Source organism: Bos javanicus, chromosome 1, assembly GCF_032452875.1.
Source record: "Bos javanicus breed banteng chromosome 1, ARS-OSU_banteng_1.0, whole genome shotgun sequence".
In the NCBI taxonomy this organism is placed as follows: domain Eukaryota; kingdom Metazoa; phylum Chordata; class Mammalia; order Artiodactyla; family Bovidae; genus Bos; species Bos javanicus.
Genome location: NC_083868.1, coordinates 145,188,687 through 145,214,936, shown reverse-complemented (window position 1 = coordinate 145,214,936; position 26,250 = coordinate 145,188,687). Strand labels below are relative to the sequence as shown.

At 51.3% G+C, this 26,250-nt stretch overlaps 1 long non-coding RNA gene across 1 annotated transcript; it reads right to left on the bottom strand.

The window, feature by feature from the left end:
- Positions 1 to 6,438: 6,438 nt before the first annotated feature.
- LOC133251352 (uncharacterized) lies at positions 6,439 to 24,882 on the bottom strand. Its single transcript, XR_009737590.1, has 6 exons — positions 18,971 to 24,882; positions 17,986 to 18,865; positions 17,328 to 17,484; positions 16,584 to 16,865; positions 15,280 to 15,392; positions 6,439 to 14,939 (listed from the first exon to the last, which is right to left on the bottom strand). It is a non-coding gene; the product is annotated as an uncharacterized LOC133251352 (long non-coding RNA).
- Between the last annotated feature and the right edge of the window lie 1,368 nt (positions 24,883 to 26,250).

Below are 26,250 nucleotides of genomic sequence, written 5' to 3'. Positions count from 1 at the left end.
GCTGGGTGCTGGGGAAGGAAGCGGCCCTGGCAGAGAGACGTGAGGGCTGTATGGGAGGCCAGGTCTGAGGTCGGGGTCTGGCCCCTTCTGCGTGGTGCTGGGGGCACCACAGCCCTCCTGGACCCCCACGGACGGGATGGGGACATTCTCATGGACCTCTTCACTGGACGGCCGCCGAGCTCCCACACCCATAGGTGTCTGTGGTCAAAGGCACCCAGGCTGGCCCAGCCGGCCACCTGGGACAGAGGCTGGTGCTGACCTTCAGTGGCGACCCCAGTGTGTCGGGGACACTCCTGCGAGTGGCCCCCTGACACACACAGCACTTCTGACCTCGAGGGTCTGGGTTTTCCCCACACTGAGCATCTCCCCGGCCACCGCTGGGTGTCCTACGAGCTAACTCAGTGCTACCACGCCTCCCTGGGGTGATAGCAAGCCCCACAGGTGCTGCCAGCCGCAAGTCCAGCTTGTCACCTGTGCTCTGACTGACCAACTGTAAGTCGGGGTTCCCAGGACCCCTCCTCGGGTTCCACTGATCTGCAGGAGCAGCTCCCAGAGCCCTCGGAAACAGCCATGTTCACCAGTTTATTATGTAATTAAGGAGATGATAAAGGACACAGACAAGCAGCCAGGCCAAGAAACACACAGGCGAGGTCGGGGAGTGTCCCGCAGGAAGGGGCTTCTGTCCCTGAGGAGTGGAGTGTGCCACCTCCCATCCTGGATGTGTCTGCTGACCTGGATCCCCTGCACCTTAGGCTGGGATGGTGTGGAGGCTTCCTCACATGGGCCTGACCACCGGTCACTCCATCTCCAGCCCCCTCCCTACTCCAGGGAAGTTCCGAGGCTCTAATCCTGGCTTGGTCTTCCCAGCAACCAGACTCATCCAGGCCATGGAGTGGAGGGGAGGGAAGGGTTAAAGCTGAGCTCTGCTCTGTCAGCACGAAGAGAGGCGATGCTTGGGCAGGGGCAGGGTGGAAAGTGAGCTGGGGTCTCCAGAGGGGGCGGCCACTTTCTGTTGTCAGTGAGAGGAGGACAAACAAAGGACAAAAGGATGCTGTCGCTTGTGAAGGCTGGAGAACCAGCCGCTCACACCCCAAGGAGGGAAAGAGGAGAGTAATCAGCTAATGGACACAGGACGGGAGACGCTGCTCTGCCCCGGGACCAGAGTCTCGGAGCCTCTGTGCTCGACTGTAAATCAGCTGGGGAGGCCTCCAGGTGACCTCTGAGAAATGGAGCCATGCCCCCAAAGCCCCACTCACAGGGCCCGGTGACAGAGCTCCCTGGACAGATGGATGGTGAGGGAGGTCGCAGGGAGTACCAGCTCTGAGCCACCGCTGCCAGGCTGGAAAGTCACAGGCAGAATGTGCTTTCTTCCCTCCCTCTGTGGGTGGAAGGGGCACTAGGGATCTCCACTTTTCCCCAGACACTCCCTGCATGAGGGCCAGAGACCAGCAGGGAGGCCAAGGGCCCCCAGGTGCATTTCTGAGAATTCAGGGGTTCAGCCTTGGCGGGCAGCCCCCTGTCTTCCACACTTGGCAGGGGTGGGGAAAGGATTCACTGCCCACCCCCCACCGACCCGAAACACCCAGGGCAAAGGTGAAGGCCAGAATAATGCTCCTGTAGAGCCAGCAGTCCCCGGAGGTGGGGGGATGAGACCCCATCCACCTAAGAGTTCAGTTGGGTGGGAGAAAGGGCCACGAGGAGGTCAGAGGAGGGGCCGTCCACACCCTGACACCCCCTGGGTGCCTCCCAGGGCAGGGCTCCACTGAGGCCCGTTTGCCCAGGGGCCCATTGAGTTATCCATGTGCAGCAGCCCCTGATGAGTGACATCTGTGCCTGGGACACTCCCAGATGAGTACAGAGGCCTTCTAGCAGCAGTCATTGTGTATAATGGGACCCCCGATCGCAGAGCCCGGCCCCAAAGCAAATGTCCACCCCAGGCCCCAGCTTCCAGGCAGGACACCCTGGGAAGGGCGTGAGCCTCCTGAAGGCACAGCCTGGCCTCGGAGAGACTACCCTGGCTCTGGACCCCAGTAAACGTGACCTCCCCAGGCCTCAGCGGCCTTCTCAAGGAGTGTCCGGATGGTAGGGGTGATCAGCACCCCTTTGAGACGGGGTGGGGGGTGTGTGGGAGGGGGTGTGGGAGGCAGCTGGCTGGGCTCCCAGAGGGACCGGACATCCTCAGCTGATGAAGGCAGATGCTGCAGGACGGAGGTGAGGGCCGGGCGCTACGGGTCTGGGTCTGAGGAGTGGCGCTTGGGAAGACAAGGCAAGGCAGACCTGGAGGTCAGGAGCTGGGCAGTATAGACATCCACATTAGGCTGTGTGGGGACAGTGAGGGCTGGAGAGGCTGACCCCACAGCCCGGGAACACAGGCAGGTTCCTGTCTGCGCCGACGTGGCTGTGAACTACACCCAGGCACAGTCCTGCTGTCACCGAGCCCCAACCCTTCCGCGTGGGCTGGGCCCAGGCTCTGTGCGGACGGATGAGTGAGTTGCAGTGGATGCACAGTCATGGCGAGCAGGATTCCCACACCCCTCCCTCCACAGGACCCCGAATCCCTGACAGACATCATGTCTCCAACGCCCACTTTTAACAGCACATCATCCAAAATCCTGTGGACACACGGACACAACGCAGGGAGGTCCTGGAGGCTCCAAGACCTGGGGAAAGAGGGAAGAGAAGCCCGCTGAGCAAAAGCAGGAGAAAAAAAGCCTACTGAGCAGTGCTGGGGCCACTCAGCACCTCCCCCACAGGGTCACAGCCACAGCTGTGCCTGGTTCTGGGAAGGATCCCCATCCTATGGGTGAAGGGCTAGAGTCCAGGCTGCTTAGGGCCTGGAAGACCCACCCCCTTGGGACAGAGCAGGTTTGTGGCAGGGCAGTGGCCTGTGACCAGCTGAGGCTGGTGGCTTGAAACGTCCAGCTTACTCCTTTATTTCATTGTCAAACCCAAGTCCATGTGCCTGATGCACTGTGAGGCCAGACAAACCAAAAACTTGGAGTCTGGAGCAGAGGAAGGTTTACTGTAGGTCTGAGCAAGGGGACTGGCAGCTTGTGCTCAAAAGTCCCTACTCCCCGGTCGCTTTCGGGGAAGGGTTTTTAAAGGCAACATGTAGGGTAAGGGCTTCAGGCTGTGGTTTTCTTCTGATTGGTGGTGAGGTAATGGGATGGTCTTCTAGGAATCTCCATCATCAGCCGTCTAGTCCTGACCAGTCTAGGGACTACTCATTCATGGCCATCATGCAGTGAACTTCTTCCACTTGGTGAGGATTTCAGTATCTGTAGAACAATTCAGGAGTGTGCATCAGACAGTTATCAAGCTACTTCAGGGAGGAACTAAAGATTCTGTGATTACCATATGGCTGATCTATTTTTTTAAATTGTCACCAGTTCTGACCCAGCTGCTATTTTTCGTTATTCCATGCTCCCATCCTTTCAAGCATTAATTCTTGAGCCAGGCTTCAGTGACTCGGAGGCGGCCACGGAGACTACAGCTTTTTTTTACAAACGAGGCAGGTGAAGGACTTTGGGGTGGAGTCTGTCCCAGGAAGGTCCCAGACGGTCCTGCTCTGTTACACCTTCACTGTTCTGGAGGAAACCATGAGGTTCCCCTTCACAGGGCCCGAGGCACCATAACTGCTACACACTGGGGACAAGCAAACACTAGAGGCAGAGAAGAAGCCCTCCTGTGGTGGAGGTGAAACCATCCTGAAGTCTCATCAGCCTGGCAGGCAGAGCTGACTCCATCCCAAATGTGCTCGGCCTCAGAAACAGAACCATGAGACAATGGCCAGGGGTCCCCAGCAGGGGAGAGATCCTGTCCTTGCAGAAAGCAGGGAGGTGGAGCTAAAGAGGGAGAGTGCACATGGGTGCCCTGAAAGTTCAAGTGTGAAAGCTTCAGCGGGAGGGGAGTTCTCAGAGGACTCGCCATGGGAGACAGATCAAGTGAACTGGGTGCCGCCTGCTCAGATGCAGGGGAAAGTAAAAGCCGTGGAAGTTTTAGAGACACAATCCCACACGAGTGAGGAGTGAAGATACTTTTGTGGAATAGAGACAATTTCAGTTCAGTTCAGTTCAGTCGCTCAGTCGTGTCCAACTCTTTGCGACCCCGTGAATTGCAGCACGCCAGGCCTCCCTGTCCATCACCAATTGCCGGAGATCACTCAAACTCATGTCCATTGAGTCAGTGATGCCATCCAGCCATCTCATCCTCCGTCATCCCCTTCTGCTCCTGCCCCCAATCCCTCCCAGCATCAGAGTCTTTTCCAATGAGTCAACTCTTCGTATCAGGTGGCCAAAGTATTGGAGTTTCAGCTTTAGCATCAGTCCTTCCAAAGAACACCCAGGACTGATCTCCTTTAGGATGGACTGGTTGGATCTCCTTACAGTCCAAGGGACTCTCAAGAGTCTTCTCCAACATCACAGTTCAAAAGCATCGATTCTTCAGCGCTCAGCTTTCTTCACAGTCCAACTCCCACATCCATACATGACCACTGGAAAAACCATAGCCTTGACTAGATGGACCTTTGTTGGCAAAGTAATGTCTTTGCTTTTTAATATGCTATGTAGGTTGGTCATAACTTTCAGAAGTAAAAATTTGCAGTGTGGCCAGTCCTGGGCTATTGCATTACGTTCTTTGTATGAATGAGCCAGCACAAGGTCAGTATCAAAGGCCTGGGAGTCAATGTGCTCTGATTCTAGAGTATGTGCTTCTAGAACAAGCGATACCTCCAAGTTTCAAGAAACAGAATGCCCAACTCTGATGGACCTCAACATGAACTTGCTAATAAATACTGACTCCTGTGACAGGACAGTCCAGAGCAGATATGATCAGGTTTCCAGACCCACTGCTGCAAATATCTGTTTGTGCAGCTCTGCACATGTCAGCCTTACCGTTGGGGTGGCTGCCCTCATAATGTCAAAGAAGCTGCTAGTTCCAGTCTTCACACCTACATCCACACCCACAGGGCCTGCGGTGGGGTGGGTGTGCCTCTTCTATCTGGTCATCACAGCTCTTCATGCTCAGAACTGTGCCAGGACTAGGGGATCCAGAGCTGTTCTCAAACCATATCCTTTACTCCAGTGAAAGTGAAAGTCGCTCAGTCTTGTCCAACTCTTTGCGATCCCATAGACTGTGCATGGAATTCTCTAGCCAGAATACTGGAGTGGGTAGCCTTTGCCTTCTCCAGGGGATCTTCCCAACCCAGGGATCGAACCCAGGTCACCTGCATTGCGGGCAGATTCTTTACCAGCTGAGCCACAAGGTTAAATCTCCCGCCTCCGCTGAAAACAGCCCGTGGTGTCGCTCTGTTCCAGCGTGTTCCCAAAGCCTGAACTTTGACCTTTGAAACAGCTGCACAATTCATTCTAGGGGAGATCGTGCTTGTTATCCCCGGAAGCAAAGCTGCAGGGATCCACGAAAGGCTTTCAACGTTGCTGGTTCTTTGCCGACAGAGGTATCAACATTATAGGAAACAAAAGTCCTTTCTCTTTTTTTAGTTTATAAAAGCACAAATCAGGGCCCAAAGCGCCCTAGACTGAGTGGCAGGACGGGAACCCTTGCTGCAGAGAAGAGGAGAAGGCTGGGCACAGAGAGTCAGCCTGTCCTCAAGGTCAGGGTGGCAGGAGTGGCACGGCGCCTTGCCCAAAACAAACTCATTCACAGGAACCTGGGAGCCCAGCACAGCCCTCATGAGTCAGCGGCACCTGCACCCACCCTGCTTCTCACACTGAAGGGAGGATGGAGGAGGCCCTAGGGGGCACTTCGTGTTCATTTCTGCAGGAGCAAGGCAGCACCCTGCTTCCACGAACGCCTCAGGGGGACCCCACCCCCCTCAGACTCTGTGGGGCTGAGTGTGGAAGAGGGTCTGGCTGGACGCCGACATGGACCGCCTCCCGGGCACGCGGGCCAGCTCTTCCCTGGCAGCTGTGTGAACTTGGCAACCGAAGTGAGAGAGGCCCATTTGACAAATTAAAGATGTGACGAAGGAAAAACATCTCTGGAAATTTCCACACGGGCACTGGGGAGCAAATCTGGTCACCCCATCCGGATGGCAAGCAGGCAGCCATGTTCCTGCCAAGAAGCCCTGCGGGGTGTGTTTCCGCACAGTGGGCTAGAAGAAGCCAGCGCTTAGCCGGGCTATTTCTTAAACACAAGACATGTTCAAAGAAGAATGCAGAAGATATTTGTCTTAAAAATTATGACCCACTCCCCTGGAGCTGTTTGCTGTGCAAGGAGTTCATATGGGATTTGTTCAAGTCCAGTGACACAACTGCCCTTGGTGTGCGTCAGTTTAAATTTTTGTTCGTGTTGGCAGATTTGAGTGTTTATCATTTTAAAGCCCCGAAGGAACTTTAACACACTTCTGACGTAAAAGCAAGAGGCTGTGTTTTTAACACCAACAATTCACTGATTTCACCAAAAACCCACAAGTCCAACTTCTTGAATTGCTTGTGCTTTTGCCTGAAATTTCATTGGGAACAGAAATAAATCATCCACGTTTAAAGTGGAGGAGTTGATACATACACGCTTGGGAGCCTAGCACGAGAACCAGGGTGGTGAACAGTCACCCGGATCTTCCGCCTGTCCCTGGAAGCCTCCTGTCCGTTGCCTGTCACCATGATTCCCGTGCACGTCCCAGAGCTTCATGTAAGTGGAGTCGTCACCACGTTCACCTTGAGGTCTGGCATCCTCACGTGACTCAGCACTCACTCTCTGAGGTCCCTGCTGCGGTAGGTGGTCCCCTCCCTTACAGCTGCCAGCCTCCCCACTACAGCTGCCACAGTCCAGATCGTCTAGTGATGGACAGTGGGCTGAGCTTTGTCTTGGGTGATTACAAAACCGCTCTGAAGGCAGGTGATTGTTTCTCTTGGGTAGACACCCAGGAGGGGACTCCCGGATCCACACAACGTGACTCCTGAACGTTAACTCTAAGGAAGAGCCCCTCTGCCTCCTGGAGCAGCTGCACTTGCTGTGGTCCTGGCTCCTCGCCAGCATCTGGCTCAAGGCTCGCCTTTTTGACTTTCATCTTCTAGTGCGGTGTAGCGCTACCTCGTGGGGTTTTTAATTTGCATTTCCCAAATGAATAATGGCACCTTTTCATGCGTTATTTGCTATAGATAAAATCCTTATTTTTCCCCTAGTATTGTTTGTTCCTTTTTTTTTAAAGTTCATCTATAACAGTTGTAGATATATAAACTGTAAAGATAACACAATGATTTCCTACACACCCATCCCGTTTTTCCCTATTAACATCTTGCATTCACGCGTGGCATTTGTTACAACGAGTGAACCAATAATCAACACACTATTGCTAATGAAACCAGGAAGTCACAGTCTGTTCAGACTCCTCAGTTTCCCCTACTGACCTTCTGCTGCCCCAGGGCTCCAGCCAGGCCCCCACATGACATGCAGCCATCGTGTCCCCTCAGAGCTCCTCTGGGCTGTGACAGTCTTTCAGACCTTCTTGCCTTTAACGACCTTGACGGTTTGGAGGAGGAGCCAGGCGTTTTTCAGGACGCCCCTCAGGGAAGACCACAGAGGGGAGGGGCCCTTCTCACCACTTCCCGTCAGGGTGTGTGCCGTCACGTGACCTCCATGGTGGACGCTGACCGTGGTCGCCCGGCTCAGGCGAGTCTGGCAGGTGTCTCCACTGTGCTGCCACCACCTCCCACCGTCCTCTGGAAGGAGGTCACTGTGCCCGCCCCCCAACCCGAGGAGGGGCGCTCCCCTCTCTGAGGACGGGACAGCTGCAGAGCCACGTGGATCCTCCTGGTTTCCTTCTCCATCACTTGTTTACGTCAGGCTGGCCCCGGGGGTATTTATTTATTTTATGCTTTGGGTCGTGATCCAGTACTGTTGCTGTTCTGTTGCTGAACCGGCTCTGGCGCTGGCCCTCGGGAGTTCCTCGGTTGGCTCTGCTGTCCCCGACATGCCCGTCCATGGTGGCTGTTGTGGTTGGTTTCCAAGCACTTCCCTTCCTCGAGCCATTTCCTGCTCCTGTCTGAGAGTCAGTGTTCCTCCAGGGAGTCTGGTCCCTTCTCTGGGAAATGGTATAAGAGACCACGATTTGGGCACTGACGTGATCATTGCTGCCCGGTTGTGGCTGCTTCTAAGTCCACTCAGCTGATGAAGAAGGAAGTACATGTGTGCACGTTAACCTGTGTGCATATCTCGCTTTATTGTGCTTTGCAGACATCGTGTTTTTGACAAATTGAAGGTTGTGGCAACCCTGTGTCAAGCAAGTCTCTGGCTCCATTTTTCCAACAGCATTTCATGTCTCATATTTGTGTCACATTTTGATAATTCTTCAGTTCAGTTCAATTCAGTTGTGTTTGACTCTTTTTGACCCCATGGACTGCAGCACACCAGGCTTTCCTGTCCGTCACCAATTCCCGGAGCTTACTCAAACTCATGTCCGTTGAATCAGTGATGCCATCCAACCATCTCATCCTCTGTCCTCCCCTTCTCATCTTGCCTTCAATCTTTGCCAGCATCAGGGTCTTTTCCAATGAGTTAGCTCTTCGAATCAGGTGGCCAAAGTATTGGAGTTTCAGCGTCAGCATCAGTCCTTCCAATGAATATTCAGGACTGATTTCCTTTAGGATGGACCAGTCTGATCTCCTTGCAGTCCAAGAGACTCCCAAGAGTCTTCTCCAACACCACAGTTCAAAAGCATTAATTCTTTGGCACTCAGCTTTCTTTATAGTATAACTCTCACATCCATACATGACTACTGGAAAAACCACAGCTTGGACTAGATGGACCTTTGTTTGCAAAGTAACAAAATAATGTCTCTGCTTTTTAATATACTATCTAAGTTGGTCAGAGCTTTTCTTCCAAGGACCAAGCATCTTTTAATTTCATGGCTGCAGTCACCACCTGAAGTGATTTGGGAGCCCAAGAAGATAAAGTCTGTCACTGTTTCCATTGTTTCCCCATCTATTTGCCACGAAGTGATGGGACCAGATGCCATGATCTTAGTTTTCTGAATGTAGAGTTTTAAGCTGGCTTTTTCACTGTCCTCTTTCATTTTCATCGAGAGGCTCTTTAGTTCTTCGCTCTCTGCCATAAGGGTGGTGTCATCTGAGATTACTGATTATTCTTGCAATATTTCAAAACTTGACATTATTGTTGTATTTACTGTGATCTGTGATCAGTGATCTTTGTTGTCACTTCCACAGCTCTCTGAAGGCTCAGATGATGATTAGCATTTTAATCAAAAAGTATTTTTAATTAACTGATGTACACTGATTTTTATATACATAATGCTATTGTACACTTAGTAATCAACAGTATAGTATAAACATAACTTTAATATGCACTGGGAAACCAAAAATTTTGTGAGTCACTTTATTGCAACATTCACTTTACTGTCTGGAACTGAACCTGCGGTATTTCTGAGGTGTGACTGCACACATCTAAAATTCCTCCATTTATCCATTGGCGTCCTCCTTAAGCTAAACATGAGTCCACCCCGATGCCTCTAACTCTCCTCACCTTCCTGAGGTGTAACCTCCCCCGCAACAGGGGGACACCTGGCTCCCACCCCATCCACTTACCTGTTTAATGCCAGTATCAAAACTGTGCAGGACCTGCAGGGCCTTCCCAGGATCAGACCTGTCCTCATCCCCCATTTCTTGTTTGTAGAAGCCTTTAGCCACCTAAGCCTTCCCTGACTTCCAAAGAGTACATTTAATCAGAAAAGTGAGAAAATGTAGACACAAAGGAAAGTAGTAAAGCAAGACAAAATAAAAATACTTTAGCCATAAAACAAAGTCAAGAATGCTTAGTTCCTCCTCAAGGGCTATAGATAATATGATGAATATATTTAGGCTTTTTTGAAGAAACTAAACCCTGACCAGGTGGAGAAAGTGACTGCAAGATGATCACCAGCACACAGACTCCAGACAAGCTGGAGTCAGAAAACTGATAGCTGAAGTTCCTGAAATACCACCCTGGTATCTCACCACCAACCAATCAGAAGAATGTCCATGATCATGCACCCTGCAACCTTCACACCTAATGTTGCCTTTAAAACTTCTTCTCTAAGAGCCATTAGGGATTCAGATCTTTTGAGCATGAGCTGCCCATTCTCTTTACCTAGTGTCCTGCAAATAAATGCTGTACTTTCCTTCACCACAACCTGGTATCAGTAGGCTGGCTTTGCTGTGCATCACGCGAGTAGACCCAAGCTCTGTTCAGTAACAGCATACACATATTGTTGTTGTTCAGTCGCTAAGTCATGTCCGACTGTTTGTGACCCCATGGGCTGCAACACACCAGGCTTCCCTGTCCTTCACTATCTCCTAGAGTTTGCCCAAACCCATGTACATTGAGGTGGTGTTTCCATCCAACCACCTCATCCTCTGTCACTCCCTTCTTCTCCTGCCCTCAATCTTTATCAACCCATGTCCCCCAGGAAACAACTTTATCAACCTATGCACAATTTCTTTGGCCTTTGAACTTATAGACTCCACCCATTTCCAAAACTAGTCATTCCTAAGGAGGTCAGTGAGGACGAACGCTTCCCAGTGAGGATGCTGTATACATTTGTGATACAGTAAGATTATTTTGTCACATTCTGGGTTCCATCCTGAGATCCCCAAACTCCTAAATGCACACAGTAAGGTATATTCTTCATGCTGTAAAGTTGACAAATGGACAATGTCATATATCCACCATTAGCGTCTCATACAGAATAATGTAACCACACTAAAAAAAAATATCCCTTTGCTTCACGTACCCAATCCCTCATCCCTTCTCACAAATTCCTGGCCATCACAGATCTTTTTACCATCACAACAGTTTCACCTTTTCCAGAACATCATAAATACAATTATAATTACATGATATGCAGTCTTTTCAGACTAACTTCATTCACTGAGCAATCTGCATTTAAGATTCATCAAAAATGTTTTTCTGCATCTATTGAGAAGAAAGTATAGATTTTCTTTATTTCTATCTGTTATTGTGATGTGTTACACTGATTGATTTTCAAATGCGAAACCAACCTTGCATTCCTGAGATAAGCCTGTGGTTTCTCTTAATTTCTGTCAGTTACTGTGATGAATTAGATCAATTGATTTTCAAATGTTAAACCAGCCTTGCATTCCTGGGAAAAACCTTGCCACATCGTGATGTATTTTCCTTTTTACATATTGTTGTTGAGCTTGATTTGCTGACATTTAGTTGAGAATTTGGGCATCTACAGTCAACCAAGGAGAGAGTGGAGTGAATATTTAAAGTGTTGAAAGAAAACCTCCACCAACCTAGAACTCTGTTTGATGAAATTATCTCTTAAGAGTGAATAAAGACTTTCTCAGACAAACAAAAACTGAAGGAATTCATTGCCAGCAGACATGCTCCACAAGAAATATTTTTTCTAAAGTTCTCTGGGGAGAAGGGCACGCTATAGGTCAGAAACTTGGATCTACATACAGAAATGAGTGTTTAAGAAGGAATAAAGATAAAATAAAATCCTTTTCATCCTTATTCTTAATTGATCTAAAGCATAACTGTTTAAAGTAGTAATAATAGCAATGTTTTGGGTGACTAAGTAAAACAAACAACAGCAATGGCCAGGAGAATGGAGTGAAATCTTGGAACACTCGCCTGTAAGGCACCTCCACTCTATATGAAGCAGTACAGTTAAAACTGAAAATGGGCTTAAATTAACCTCAGATAAACCTCACTAAGGTCATGTTTTAATGTATACTGCAAACTGTAGGAGTAGCACTTAAATATTTTTTAAATCAGGAAAATTGATATGCTAAGAAGGAGATAAATGGAATCATATAAGATGTTTAATTAAAGCAGAAAAAGTAGAAAAAAAAAACTCACAACTTGATAAGTCGTATACTCATTTTCATCCTGGTTAAAATACTTTGAAATTTTCCTATAATTTTTTTTTCTAATTTGTGCATCATTTAGATATCTGTTTTTAGTTTCTGAATATTTGGAGATTACCTAGTTTTGTTATTGAATCTTAATTGATTTTCACTGTGGCCAGAGAACATACTTTGAATGACCTGGATCCTTTAAATTTACTGAGAATCGTTTTATGGGCCAGAATATGGTCTATTTTTGTACATCAACTATGTGGAGCAAAAAGGTTATGTATTCTGCTGTGGTTGGGTGACATCCTCTACAAATATTAATTTGATTGATAGTATCATTTAAGTCGTTTATTCATTTACTAAGTTCTCTGTCCATTTGTTCTATTAATTATTGAGATAAGGTGTTGAAATCTCCAACTACAATTGTTGATTTGTTCTTTTCCTTCCGGTTCCAGCAATTCTTGCTTCCCTGTTTTGAAGCTTTTTATCAGGTACATAAATGCTTAGGGTGTTAATCCTCATGATGAATTGATCCCTTTCTTATTACAGAATAATCCTTTATATTTCTTACAATGTTTCTTGCCCTGATATCTACTTATCCAATGTTATGAGTCACTCCAACTATCTGTTAAGTAGTATCATTATGTTATGTATTTTCCCATCCTTTTATTTTTAACCTATTTGTATCTTTACATTTAAAGTGTTTTTCCTGTTGGCAGTATATTATTTGGTCTTGCTCTTTTATTAAATCTTACAATTTCTGTTCCAATTGGAATCTTTTGACCATTAGAATATCAATGTGGTTATTAATATGGTTAAGTTTAAATCTATCATCTATTTATTCTAAATTTGTCTCATCTGCTATTCTTTTGCCTTCTTTGAGATTAATAGTTTTTAAGTCCATATATCTTTTATGTTTGCTTATTAGCCATAATTCTTTCTTTTTTCTTTTATCTGTGGCTCTAGGTTTATAATGCACCTCCTTAACTTAGCACAGTACTATTATGCAGTGTGTGCTGTGCTAAGTTGCTTCAGTCATGTCCGACTCTTTGCAACCCTATGGACTATAGCCCTCCAGGCTCCTCTGTCCATGGGATTCTCCAGGCAAAAACACTGGTATGGGTTGCTGTGCCTTCCTCCAGGGAATCTTGTATTACAAGAGTAGATTTCTGTTTCTCCCTCCCAGTATTTATGCAATTGTTGTCATGCATTTTACTTCTAAGTCTGTGACAAACCCCACTATACACCATTTTTCCTTTAAGAAGTCAGTTATATTTTAGGGATTTTAAAAATCATCTTTATATTTATTCATATTTTTCCATTTTTGATGCTTCTCTTTCCTCTGTACTGATTCAGATTTTCCTTCTTCTCAAAGGACTTTCTTTAATATTTCTGGTGATGTACATCCATTGGTGTGAAGACTTTCAGTCTTCCCATGTCTAAAAATGCCTATTTCACCTCCGTTTTTGAAAGATAATTTTTTGGGTGTATAATTCTAGTTTGGGTCTGTATCTTCCAGTACTTCAAAGAGGTTGCTCCATTGTGCTCTAATTTGCAGTGTTTCCATGATAAGAGCTATTATTCTTTTCTTTTTTTACTATATGAAAGTGTCTTTCCTCCCTCTGACTGGTTTTAAGATTTTTCTCTTTGTCATTAGTTCTGAACAGTTTGATCGTGCTGTGCCTTGGTATTATTTTCTTATTATTTCTTGTGCTTGGGGTTTATTGAGATTCTTGGATCTGTGCATTCATGTTGTTCAAATGTTTGTCCCTCTACCTTGGGGAACATTGGTAATACACATATTAGAGGACTTTAAGTTGTCACACTTCCTATTCGTTTTTTTTAGGATATGTTTTTGTGTTTCATTTTGTACAGTTTCTAGCACTGTATCTTCAAGTTTACTAATCTTTTCTCCTGTGATGTCTCAGTTCAGTTCAGTTCAGTCGCTCAGTCGTGTCCGACTCTTTGCGACCCCATGAATCGCAGCACACCAGGCCTCCCTGTCCATCACCAACTCCCGGAGTTCACTCAGACTCATGTCCATCGAGTCAGGGATGCCATCCAGCCATCTCATCCTCTGTTGTCCCCTTCTCCCCCTGCCCCCAATCCCTCCCAGCATCAGAGTCTTTTCCAATGAGTCTGCTACTCCCCTCCAGTGTATTTTTCACCTTGAACATTGTAGTTTTCATCTTTAGAAATTTGATTTGGATCTTTTATATCTGTATCTATCTTTATCACATCTACTCTTTTTTCTAACTTCTTGAACATAAAAATATAGTTCTAACAAATGTCTTAATGTCTTTGTCTACTAAATCTGTTTTCTTTGTCATTTCTGGATCTGTTTCTATGGACTGATTTTTATCTTCATTTTCAGTTGTATTTTCCTGCCTTTGTGCCATCCCACAATAAGTCATAAGTCTTGAGAGAAAGGAGTTGTTTCCAAGTCAATTGCTTTCCAGAACAAGCTCAAGCGTGCTAATAGGAACACAAAAATATCTCACATGGGGAAAACATGATGTCTGATAGCCAATAGAAAATTATGGGATGTCAGACATGACTGAATGACTAACACTTTCACGTTCAAGAGGAAAATGTGGGTAGGAACCACAGGACAGTCTTACTTTGAAAAGAATTGCACAGAGGAAATTCCAGAAATCTGAAGAGGATCCCCATCCAGAAGTCAGGTGAACACAACTGTGTGGGTGTTCTCACACCGGCAGGCGCCAGTACTCTGCCCAGAACTGGGTGCCGTGTTTAAAACAAACCTCTCCACACACCCCCAACCCCTACCCCCACGGGGGCCACTTTGACAGCATACTTTTATGTCCAGGAAAGGATCTTATAAATATCCTTGTGCACCAGCACGATGGTGACTGTTCAAGGTGATTAGTTCTTTGCTGCCACTCAGAAGAGAACCTGAAGCTCCTGTGTGTGGGTTTAGAGCTGTCTCCAAGATTTATTGAGAAAGGGGGGAAGTATGCACAGTCCGCCAGCAGCCATGCAGCAGAGAGGGGACGTGGACACGCGTGCTGCTGCATGTTTGGGGTGGGTTCTCCCCTGGATGGAGACTGCCTGTAGGGGGCGGGGCAGGGATGGCAGGACCTGCATGGAGAGGGGATAGGCATATCATTGCATCACTTTTTATACTTTTTGACATTTGAATTATGCAAATATACTACCCGTTCCAAAAAAGAAAGACAAAAACCCCCTGAAAACATAGGTTTTCTAAAAACCTTTGCAAGTTGGACTGTCAAAACAGCACTCTCATGACTTTAACATGATTATTTTTAATTCTCATTTTGAGTAGTCATCATCTCTGTAGCTTGCCCATCCTTCATAGTGCATGTTCCTCTTTTTCTTGTTGGCCCAACAACCTCATCAAACATAGGAATATGCAAATATGTGTACACACACACCCGTTGCCTGAAGACACCAGCCCTACCTGGCAGGTCTGAGCAGACGTGTTCGCAGTGAGCCTCAGGGCTGTGGTCCCTTGTGGAGCTCTCTGACCTAAAGGTGTTTTCAGTTGAACGAAGACTCTGACACTGGGAAAGACTGAAGGCAGGAGAACAAGGGGGAAGCAGAGGACAAGATGGTTAGATGGTATCACTGACTCAGTGGACATGAGTTTGAGCAAACTCCAGGAGATGGTGAAGGACAGGGAAGCCTGGTGTGCTGCAGTCCATGGGGTCGCAGAGTCAGACACAACTGAGCAATGAAGGCATGCCCTGCAGTCTTTCCTTTGTGATTCCTGCCTTCGGCAGCCCCAGATCTACGTGGTTATTGATGTTTATGTTAAACTTTGACTTACCTGGAACTGTTCCTCTGATGATGTGTGTCTACCTTTGTCTTATCCCCAGTGGCCATGTGTGCCAGCCCTGCCCCTTCCCCATGGTCACGGCCCTGTGTAAGCAGCCTCCATCCAGCCTGTCCCAGATCCTCAGGTCAGCGCCACTCTCTGCAAACAAAAGTAATCCCATCATACATGTGCATCATAGAGGCGAGCTTTAGAGACAAATGTGATCCTTGTATTTTGATGGACTTCCTTCTGTTTCTACAGATCCGTCCTGGGGAACTGACTCAGCAACACAGAGCCACCCCTGAGGCTCCGGGTACGTTTTCCCCTTATTTAGATATCCATCCGAAAATATTTTTTGTTTCCCTATGTATGCTCTGCATGTTTCTTGTTGTGTATTTCCAGATATCTTACACTTTATTCTACATATGTCCATGTGCTGTGTGTGCTGAGTCACTTCAGTCGTGTCTGACTCTGTGTGACCCCATGGACTGTAGCCTGTCAGGCTCCTCTGTCCATGGAATTCTCCAGGCAAGAATACTGGAGTGGGTTGCCATGCCCTCCTCCAGGGGATCTTCAAGACCCAGTATGTCTCCTGAATTGGCAGGCAGGTTCTTTACCACTAGTGCTACCTGGGAAGCCCCACATATGCCCATACATATACATATCATATACATAATTTTTTAGCCAGTTACTTTACTTAATTCTCTTACGATGCTAACATGTTTCACTTGGCTCTAGTGGATGGTCTAAATCTGTAGCCAAAGGCAGGGGAGTAACTCCAGTGTGGGTCACGGGACCTTTGTACACTTCCTGGTATTCCCGTCCAGCCACATGGTGCGGCACCCGTCAGGGCCTCTGCTTGCCCACTTTGGTAGCTATCTTCTCCTACCCTGGAGAAGAAGCCGCAACCCAGGCATGGGGCAGAGGCAAGACTTTCAGACACTGACCTCTGGGCTCATGTGCTGCACCTTGAAAGCTGGGGTCCAGCTCCTTGACCCTGTGTCCCTGTGGTCATCTCCTGCATGGTGTCATTCACCTCTCTTCTGCTGCAAGAAGCTGGGTGAGGATGGGTCCAGATCTCCGGCACAGGGAGGGCTGGTGTGGCTCAAGCCTCGAGGGAGTGTTCTGGGCAGCCGAGGGGGGTGCTGTGGTCAGCGCTTCCCACGGAGCTGTCCATAGCGATAGAATCGGCCCACGCCTGCACTGTCCATTCACACGTGACCAAGGGCCTGAAACAGAGGAACTGGGTTTCAAATTCTGCTTATTTGTCAGGACACGGTTAGTGGTCACTGTGGTGGACAGAGCAGGTATGGAGATGACAGGAAGCCTTAGACGCCCGGCTGGTCCAGGCAGGACAGCAGTTGGCTGCAGATGGGTTTGGGCAAGAACTTGGGAAAGCAGAATTTCTCGGGAGGTGGAGGGGGCGGGGCCTGCGGAGGGGCGGGGTGTGCGGAGGGGCGGGGCCGTGCACCTGGGCACTGCACGCTGCTCTTCTCTGATTCTGGCCACATCTAGGGCCCCAGGAAGTGTGCAGGCCAGCCTTCTGGATGTCACAGCTGGTCCTCAGGGTCCCTTCTGTGATCTCAGGTCTCTAATGGCCGTGTCACAGCCCCCATGTGAGGTATGGGGTTTGGAGACCACCTCGGGACATGGCGGGTTCCCTATCTGAACTGACGGGAAGGCCGTGTCACCTGTCAGAGCTACAGTGGGGTCCCCGGGGCACAAAGCCTGAGGCTGGAAGAGGGGACACGGGCCCCAGCTGCTGGTCCATGCTCTGCTCCTCTGCACTGTTTGAAGTTGTGAGAGTCATTTCCCCAAGTTGAAGATGCAACTGTTACCTTGATAAACCTGCACAAAAGGTTCCAGAGAGTCAAGACAGCACAGTTGGGGCCTTGGCTTCATCCTCTAGTCTTAGGGGAAGCTGGTCAAGGTACCCCACTAACGGGAGGTGGGCAGGGGACTGGGTGGCCGCCCCCACCTGCTCCTGCCTCCTGCCTCACTTCCTTGCGTCCAGCTGGCAGACCCTAGAGGCAGAGGCTGAGAAAGGACGGGACCCTCCCTGCCCCACAGCTGGCTTCTCTCAGTTCCTGTTGACCCAGGGCTGGTCGAACAGGACACAGCCACGGCCAGCTCTGCTCAGAAGGAGCCACGCAGACCAGGCAGTCCACTCCATGCTAGGTGTCAACTGCTTAGAGAGGTCTATGTACCTGGCAGCACCCTCTGGTGGGAAGACCCTCCCCCAGGTTCCACTCCCACCCCCTACCCCCAGGAGGAATCTAGTGATGTCTGCCTTCACCCAGATAGCCCTAGACCTGCAACCAGGCTTACAGGCCTCAGCTTGTCACTCACCCGTGGCTGTGTAGGTGGACCCATCCAGAGCAGGAGACAGCACCCCAGCTTCTCCCACAGGTGCCCCAGCTGGCAGGGTGGAGCCAGCACCCAGGCAGGATAGTCATGCCCACTCTGACCAGGTAGAGGGGCAGAGAACTGGGGGCCAGACACTGCCCTTGATGTGCACAGGCCTGAGGAAACAGCCAGCGCTATTTCCCTCCATGCCCAGGGTCCCTGGAGATGAGAGGCCCAGGGAGGTCAGAGGTCCTGAAGGGGACTCTGGGCCAACCTGGGACCATCTTCAGTGGTCACATTATGCCCTAAGTAAGCCCAGTCAGCCTCCCAGCCATGTGCTCTGTGGGCCTCCGGCTGCCTGTCCAGCACCCCCCTGCCCCCCAGGGCTCTGGGGACCCCACTGCGGAGAGACTGCTGTGGTGTCCTTCCCACCCTTCCCTGCGGACCCAGCCCAGGATTTCTCCTCACTAGAGCTGGAGGCCAGGGGCTGTCACCTGGCTGAGATGGCCCTCCCTTCCCGCTGGAGTTTGCAGAGCCCAGCTTGCGAGCCATCCACCTCCCCAGCAGTAAGGAGGCCTGGACGCACTCACGGAGCAAGGGCATGCTGGTTGTTTACCAACCCACTGGCAGCCTCACTTTGGAGGTGCAGCTCTAAAAATACCCCGAATAGGTGTCCCCAGGGTGTGCCCGCCAAGGGTAGAGCTGCTGCTGAAACAGTGATGAGAGCTCTGCTCCTCAGAGGCAAGAGGCAGCTCCCCGCCCCAACCCTGTCCACCATCTCACTCTCCAGGGACGGAAGCCAGGGCAGTGGGGTGCGGTCACCGGTATACCCACCTTCCCATGAGCACTGCTTTCTGTTCACGCTGAGGGCTGGTGTCGTCACCTGGATCACCAGATCCTCGTCTGAGCTACCCACCTTCCCATGGGCACTGCTTTCTGTTCACGCTGAGGGCTGGTGTCATCACCTGGATCACCAGATCCTCGTCACCTGGATCACCAGATCCTCGTCTGAGCTGGACAAGCTCACCCCTCTTGTCACCTGTGGATCATCAGAATCTCCCAGGACAGAAGGGCAGAGGGCAGCTAGGACAGAGGTCACGAGGGCCCTGGCACCTCTCAGGGTGGGTGGCGCCAGCCTGTCCCCACCTGCCCCAGGTGAGTCACCGGAGGGGGACAGGCCCTCACACAGCTCCATCTACATCCGTGGCCCCACTAGCCCTATGGGCCCCACCAGGCAGTCAGCCAGGAGACCTGGTCTGAGTCAGCTCGGGACACGAAATGTGCCCCCAGCTCTGCCCCAGAGCACCCCTCTGCCTGCTCCTATGAGTGACCACGGGTGGTCTCTGCACCCCAACCCCCAGCTTCTCCTCTGGGGCTACACCCCTCTCAGGACTGAGACCAGAGCTGGTCCCTCTCTGCACATGGTCCTATGCCACTGGCCCCCCAGACCCCCCCACCTGTCTTTATGCTGTTGCTTCCCCTCCCCTGTGAGTGAGCAGAGACTGGAAGGTCATCCCTGTTCCCAGTGGAGCCAGGGGACTTGAACTGGTGACCTGCTGCCCACCTGCCGCCCACCTGCGGCCCACCTGCCAGCAGATGTGTGTTGGTGTGTCAGATGCTTTAGTCGGCTCGGGGCTTGGAAGAGAATTCAATTAGTTTTAATTAGTACAAATTTAATCAATGTTAATTAGTTTTAACTAATTTAACATTTTTAATTAGTTAAAAATCAGGGCTTTCACATAAAACATCAGACAGTAGACTCTTGGCACCTCTTTCCTCATCTCTCTGCCCACCTCCCTGCCAGCTTGTTCTTACCCCAAGGCTCTGACCCATGACCCAGGCAGCCTTGGGCACTGGGCTGCTGTCCATACAGAGCAGAAGTGTCAGGGAGACCACCAGGAGCCTCTGCCGTAGTCCCTGCCCTCTGCCCCCTAATAACGGGAAACCAGCAGAGAGGTGGCAACCCTGTCTGGGCCAAGCTCTGAGGCATCAGCTGGGACAGGTGAGCTGAGGCGTCACCTGGAGACACTGGGTCCCTGCCTGGCTTGCTCCCCGGCCCTGTCCCCTGCCCTCTACCCCTGCCTGGCCACTCAGAGTCTGAAGAAAGAGGTGGTTTCAGGAGTCAGTAGGCGGCCTGGCCCCCGGGGGCACACTCATCCTCAGGCCACCTCACTGCCCAGCCCACCCACAGTCAGCTCTTAGGGCCCCAGGGCCAGGAGCCGGGGGAGCGAGGGTCCCAGAGCCAGGAGGGCAGTGAGGGCCATGAGGACATGTGAGAGAAGGTGCGAGCCACTGAGGACGGGGAGGGGGGGACAAGGGAGCGCAGACGAGCACCAGTGGGAGCACGTGCAGGCGAGGGCAAGGGCCAGCGAGGACAGTTATAAGCAGGCAGGGGCAGGCATGGGCAAGGGAGGATGTGTGAGGGCTAGGTGAGGGGCAGAGAGGACAGGTATCAGCAGGTGAGGGACGGTGAGAGCCAGTGAGGACAGCTATGAGCAAGTGAGGGCAGGCGAGGGCCTGTGAGAGCAGGTGAGGTGGAGGAGGGCAGGTATGGGCAGGTGAGGTGCAGGAGGCCAGGTATGGGCAGGTGAGGCAGATTAGGGCCAATGGGTACACAGTATGGGCAGGTGAGGGCCAGTGGGGACAGGTATAAGCAAGTGAGGGCAGGTGAGGGCCTGTGAGAGCAGGTGAGGTGGAGGAGGGCAGGTGTGAGCAGGTGAAGTGGAGGAGGGCAGGTGTGAGCAGGTGAGGTGGAGGAAGGCAGGTGTGAGCAGGTGAGGGTCAGTTTGGACACCCAGCCTGTGCTCTACCACACCCATGTCTTCCTGAAAACCCTGCTTCCAAGGTTCTAAGTGCCACTCCTGCCCATGGGCATTTCTGTGGGCATCATCTCAGTCCACTGAGCACCGACCGCCTCTGCTGACCGACTGTCCTGCCAGTGACCACTGGGCTGGGTCCCAGCCTCCAGGTCTGTGCCTGCCCCCGCCACCAGCATTGCCAGGTGCAAGAGCCCACGGACCTGTGACAACTGTGCCTCTGGGCAGCAGCCTAGCATGGGGGGTGGACCAGTCCACTCTCCATCCTACAGGCAGGAAAGAGCCCCTCACTGGGCCCCTCGGCTTGAGGAGAATTCCCAGGCGGCCACTGCCCTGGAGTGGAGCACCTCTGAAGTGTAGGCATGTGGTCATGTGCCCCGGTGCCCTGCACCCCGCTCGGCGGCCACTGGTGTCCCTGCCTCTGCTCAGGGTTGGGGGTGCTGCTGCTCATGAAGGGAGGTGGTGTTTGCACCCCACCCATGTGGGGGTGCTCTGCCCACTCTCCTCTTCCCACTGCCACGCACCACCCCCTCCTGATCCCCCAGGGCTGCTGGTTCCAGGGCCGGCAGGGTGGGCCTGCCTGGCACTGCGCCCAGCCCAGCTCTTAGGCTCCAAAGCATGGCTCTTATGCCTGGTTGCCCATGAAGCCGGGCCGTGAGGCCAGCAGCCACCTGGTGGTCAAATCCTGACAGGGTACATCTCAACAGCCTCACTATCAGAAAAAACAATGGAAGATAAGCCAGTTTCGGGGCTGTTTATGTAAAGGTTTAAAATGGGTCCAGTAACAGGGTCAAGGATTTGGAGACATGAACCCATGGATGAGACCATAAGTCCTGAATGCAGGACAGGGTCCTTGGTGGGGGAACAAGAGGGGTGAGGTTAGGGAAATTTGGCTCCCTGGGTTTCCTAGTAAAAATGGAAGGTGAGGCAGGAGATGGATGGACTCTAGGCTGGGCATTTACAACTGGTCTCCTGCTTACATTTCTGGGGACAATAAAAAGATGGACTTCAGGCCAGACACTTACATGTAATCTCCTGCTTACGTCGCTTAAGACAGGTAGGCTCCAGGTTTGGCATTTACAATCAGGCTCCTGTTTGCTCTCCGAAACGGAAGTAACAACAGAAATAGGATAAACAGCCAGGCTTTGTCTCTTGCAGACACCTTGATTCAACAGGAACAGAGAGGGGTTATCTGAGTAAAGGATTGCTGCTGCTACTTGCTGCTAAGTCGCTTCAGTCGTGTCCAACTCTGTGCGACCCCACCAGGTTCCCCCGTCCCTGGGATTCTCCAGGCAAGAACACTGGAGTGGGTTGCCATTTCCTTCTCCAATACATGAAAGTGAAAAGTGAAAGTGAAGTCACTCGTCATGTCCAACTCTTAGCGACCCCATGGACTGTAGCCTACCAGGCTCCTCCGTCCATGGGATTTTCCAGGCAAGAGTACTGGAGTGGGATGCCAGTAGGAGGTCGTATATTCCCCATCCTCAGGGAACAAGGGAGACATTGCACATGAGCAGAAAGGGTCCTTGGGGGTCAAAAGGAGGAGGCATAATACGTGATGCTAATATGTGATCCCATAGGCCTCTGGGCTGGACTCCATAACACACACACACAAGTTGGGGAGGGCCCTAGGGAAGGTCAGGCATGGAGAACGAAACCAGATAATTAGCCAAAGGTTGAAAAAAGACCCAGAGAACCGTCCTATATAATTGACTTAACCACCTCTTTACCGCGTTCCTCCTCACTCTGGGGGACGCCCACACCCTTTCTTTCCCGGTGCGCATCTCTGCCTTGCTTCTGTCTGAACTAAACACGCTGTTTCTCTGGGAGCTGTCCCACTTGTTGTGCTGTGTATCTGTTAATAAAATTCCCCAAGGGCGACTCTCAAGACCCTGTCACAGAGCACACTCATGCATCTTTCCGCAGGTACTCTGTTTTTTCCAACAAATGTGTTACTTTTCTCTTTATCGTCTGCCCCTGAGTCAGAATTCCTTCTTGTCTAGACAGGCAAGGACTGGAAATTTAGGCCTTATCTGCTGGGCTCTGTGGTCCAGCAGCTAGGACTCCTGGGAAGGAAACTAAGGTCTCTCTTCCAGCTACTGCTTACTGCTGTGTGTGTCCAAAATCATAGCCAGCACATGTGCTCAGTCATGTCTGACTCTTTGCGACGTATGGACTATAGCCCACAAGGCTCCTCTGTCCATGGCAGCAATACTAGAGTGGATTGCCATGCCCTCCTCCAGGGGATCTTCCTGACCCAGGGATCCATCTCACATCTCCTGAGTCTCCTGCATTGCAGGCGAATTCTTTACCGCTGAATTACCAGGGAAGCCTGTTCAAAATCATTAGGATCTAGTAAATCTGGACGGTGGATTAATAGTAAAATAAGAGTAATAAAAGTTTAAAAATGTATAAAAGTGAAATAAAGTAGGGAAAACCCCAAACCCCAACAGAAATGTTTGCCTTCAATTTGTCAGTAGCAATAACGGCATAGCAGCCCGACAGTCAGAAGGTGGAAGAGAACCGAGTGTCCCCTGGAGGAAGATGGACAAGCAGAACACAGTCCATGCACTCGATGGAGTATTGTTCAGCCTCAGGAGGCAGGACACTCTGACCCCTGCTGTAACACAAGGGAACCCCAGTGTGATACTCAGCTAAATAAGCCAGTCACAGAAGGACAGACGCTGAACGACCCCCTGATATGAGGTCCCTGAAGGAGTCAGATCCATAGAGACAGAAGGGACGTGGTGGGGGAGGGGGAGTGTTTCATGGGGGCAGAGTATTCATTTGGAAGATGGAAAGTTCTGGAGATAGACAGTGGCGATGCTTGCTCAACAGCGTGATTGACCTTAGTCACCCTAAACTGCGCACTTAAAATCGGTTGCAACGGTACATTTCATGTTAAGTGTGTTTTAACCACAGTAAAAAAGTAATAACAGGGACTTCCTTGGCGGTCCTATGGCTAAGACTCCACGCTCCCAGCGTGGGGGGGCCAGGTTGGACCCCTGGTTAGGGAACTAGATCCCACATGCTGCAACTAAGATCTAGCCACAGTCAAAGAAAGAATTTTTTTTAAGTAATAATAATTGCCAGGCCTAGTGATGTTGGTGCCATGGAGACCCAGTGGGTGTGAGTGGAGACAGGAGATGTGAAAGCACAGCCCCCAGCGGTGACTCCTCTGGGACTGCATCCTGGGGTTCCGGGGGGGTCCTCCAATATGGTCACTACAGGGTAATGAGGGGCTTGTCACTCAGCAGCGTCTCTGCTCCCCCAGAGGGAGGCGGCCGGAGGCTCACAGTGTGCAGTGCCCACCCCCAGACCCCTCTGCCCTCTGACCAGGCTGCACCGGTCCTGATCATTGGGGGCTGGGGAGGGCCAGTATATATCACCTGTTGGGTGGGCTCCTCCTCTGGGGCAATGTGAGGTAGTGAGATTCCAGTGCCGAGAATATGCGTGCTTTAACATGAGAGAATCTGTTGGCTCTGCATTGCAGGGAGAAAGAGTTCCTCGTGCTCCAGGTCTGTGCAAAAGCTACGAAGCAGGGGTACATGTTGTCCCCCCATAACTTGGGCATGGGGAAGGGTGGGCCAGCAGGTAGGCCCTGGGTCCGGCAGACCCCCACAGGAGCGTGCTCAGCCCAGGACAATAGGGCTGCGCACCCACGAGGGCCTCAGCTGGAGGGATTGCTAAGGAAGGGCTGGGGCCCTGGGGTTGCTCCAGGCAAGGCGCCTCCTCCTGACCCGGTCCAGGCACAACAGCGATGTGCTTGTCCCTCCACCCAGGGACCCTTCAGTGTCCCCAGACCAGATGTATTACTCAGCTACACGCAGAGCCGCACTGCCCCCTCGTGGCCGGCCACTGGCCTGAGGCTCTTTCCAGCATGGGTCCTTCTGCTTCCTCGCTCTCACTGAACAGAGGAGCAGAGAACAGCGCCACAGAACATGGAGGACACTCTAACCTGAGAGCCCTGCTCACTTGTTCCATGCGCCTCCCTCTTCTGGGTCCTAGGACCCCCAGAGGGGACAGTCTCTGCCTCCTGAGCTGCAAGAGGGGCTGCGGGGACCACCAGCTGACACACAAACAGATGGACAGGGAGAGAACCAGAGTGTGCATCTGGAAGCAGGGGGAGGGCTGGGGGGTGGGTGGGGAGAGGCAGGGAGGGGAGGGGCGGGGAGGGGAGGGCTGTGGGGGAGAGGCAGGGAGGAGAGGGGCGGGGAGGGAAGGTGTGGGGAGGGGTCGGGGAGGGGAGGGGTAGGGAGGGAGGGATACGGAGGGGAGGGGTAGAAGGATGGGGGAGAGGCAGGGAGGGGAGAGGTGGGGAGGGCAGAGGTGGGGAGGGGTGGCAGGCGGGCGGGGAAGGAGGAATGGAGGGGTGATGGAGGCCGGGATGTGGAGTAAGCACTACTGACCCACCTGACCCTGCAGTCTCTATGGGTTGGACCTGAGATCATTGAGTCCTCTCAATGTCTTTCAGTTCAGTTCAGTTCAGTCGCTCAGTCGTGTCCGACTCTTTGCGACACCATGAATCACAGCACGCCAGGCCTCCCTGTCCATCACCAACTCCCAGAGTTCACCCAGACTCATGTCCATCGAGTCAGTGATGCCATCCAGCCATCTCATCCTCTGTTGTCCCCTTCTTCTCCTGCCCCCAATCCTTCCCAGCATCAGTGTCTTTACTGCCTGGAAAATCCCATGGATGGAGGAACCTGGTAGGCTTCAGTTCATGGGGCGCTAAGGGTCGAACATGACTGAGAGACTTCACTTTCACTTTTCACTTTCATGCATTGGAGAAGGAAATGGCAACTCACTCCAGTGTTCTTGCCTGGAGAATCCCAGGGACGGGGGAGCCTGGTAGGCTGCCATCTATGGGGTCGCATAGAGTCGGACACGACTGAAGCGACTTAGTAGCAGTAGCAGCAATGTCTTTACATACTCACACTCTTGCACACATGTTTGCACACACCCTGCGCACAGAGAGGTAGGATCAGAGCAGTGACATGTGATCAGTGTTTACTGCCTCTTCCAGACACAGCAGTCGCTGTGCACATGTCAAGATAAACAGTAGTCCTTCACAGCTTTGTGGAGGTGTGATTCACACTATGGCAAGGTCTTTCATTGTTAGCATGGGCCAGCAGTGAGGGGTGGTTCTCAATTGTTTACCTGCAGCCTGGAAATAGGCCTCTCCCCTTATCTTATCACCACCTTCAGGCCCACAGGCTGAGCCTGCCCGCAGCTCTGCAGAGGCCATGCCTGGTCTCTCTGGGCCCCTCCCCTCCCACCCTCCCCACTCCCCCACTCCCCCCACTCCCCCCACCCCCCCTCCCCCCACCCCCCCACCGCGCAAACAGCCCTCAGTTGGATGCTTTGAAATCAGCTGGGCCGGTGGCAGCGCGGGGAGCAGGGGGAGTGCGGAGGTCAGGTCCTGGCACAAGGATGGGTGGCAGCAAGCCCC